Raw genomic sequence first — 1,297 nt, 5'->3', positions numbered from 1 at the left:
AGTCTCCTGCCTCTGCCTCCCAAGTAGCTGGGACCACAATACCCGGCCATTTTTTGGTTGCAGCCGTCATTGTTGTTTGGTGGACCTGGGCTGGATTCGAACCCACCACCTTAGGTGTATGTGGCTGGCGCCTCAGCCACTTAAGCCACAGGTGCCAAGCCTAGGAGGCTATTCTTAAATTTCTTTATTTCTCTAGCATAATGCTCAAATCAATTTTACTTTCTAATTTTAGTTAGGAACTAAATAATAAACTTATAGATAAACAAAAGTTTTCTCCAAAACAGTATGGATGAATAGGAAGGAAAAAATGAGATTGATTGCAAATAATCATTCCCCATGGGATAAACAAAATGTGTATGAAAATCTCAGCATGGTGCCTGGCACATGAATGTTCAATAAATGGCTAGCACTATAATTGGGGGAAGTACCATGTTACTTCCTGTACACAAAACAGAGGGGATAATCAGATGCTAATATAAAGTTCTTTATAAAGTTTAATCTAAAAGTTGACAAACTGAAGAACAGAAATCTGATTGCTTTCTTGCATATTCAGCAGAGAATCACAAAACTTGGAAACAATTGTTTTCTTCCTTCATTTTTAGAATTTAGAATCCAGGTAAGATTCATTCTCTGAGAAATGCTTTTTTTATTTTAAATTATGCTTATGTGAGGAAAATGATCTTTATGAGTCCCAAGATTACATTTTTTTTTTTCTGAAACCATCTGAAGTGTGCACTAAAACTTTTGGACAATGTATTCAGCCTTATTCATATAATAATTTGTTTAGAATATGATTAAGGGAAATGAATACAAACTTATTATTAGGTAACCCACAAAAATCTAATAGGTAAGGTTAGTACAGGCTGACATTATTTTTTTTAAAAAAGATCAGAAACTTTTAGAATGGAATTGTTCAAAATGCCCCGATTTCATATCATGCAGCAATCAACAAAAATTGTATTAACATGCTTTAAGAAGGGTCATTGAGACATCAAATTTAATATATAGTATGGAATGAAATGACATACTTTCCTTGTAGGTGGAAAATGAAAAAAAAAAAAAATAAAAACAACACCAAAAGCAAGAAAGAGATAAAATGTTGAAGTCTAGTCCAGAGAGATGATTCCGTAAAATAACTTATTTAAACCAAATCATTCTAAGGACACCCTACTGGAACAAAATTGAGTTATGAAATCACTTCAGAAATGAACCCAAAGTTCAAAACAATCAACACAATAGCAAAGAAAGCATATACAACTTACTTTTAAGATTTACTTATAATTTTTTTTTTTTTTTT

General features: G+C 32.5%; 1 protein-coding gene across 1 annotated transcript in view; it reads right to left on the bottom strand.

Annotated features, from left to right (window-relative positions):
- Positions 1-1,297, bottom strand: part of CUNHXorf57 (chromosome unknown CXorf57 homolog) — a 92,573-nt gene that overhangs the window by 37,134 nt on the left and 54,142 nt on the right. The gene's annotated exons all lie outside the window — the stretch shown is intronic.

The sequence above is a fragment of the Otolemur garnettii genome, unplaced genomic scaffold (assembly GCF_000181295.1).
Source record: "Otolemur garnettii isolate 467f Iridium unplaced genomic scaffold, OtoGar3 scaffold00155, whole genome shotgun sequence".
NCBI lineage: Eukaryota > Metazoa > Chordata > Mammalia > Primates > Galagidae > Otolemur > Otolemur garnettii.
This window is presented reverse-complemented; position numbering and strand designations above follow the sequence as displayed.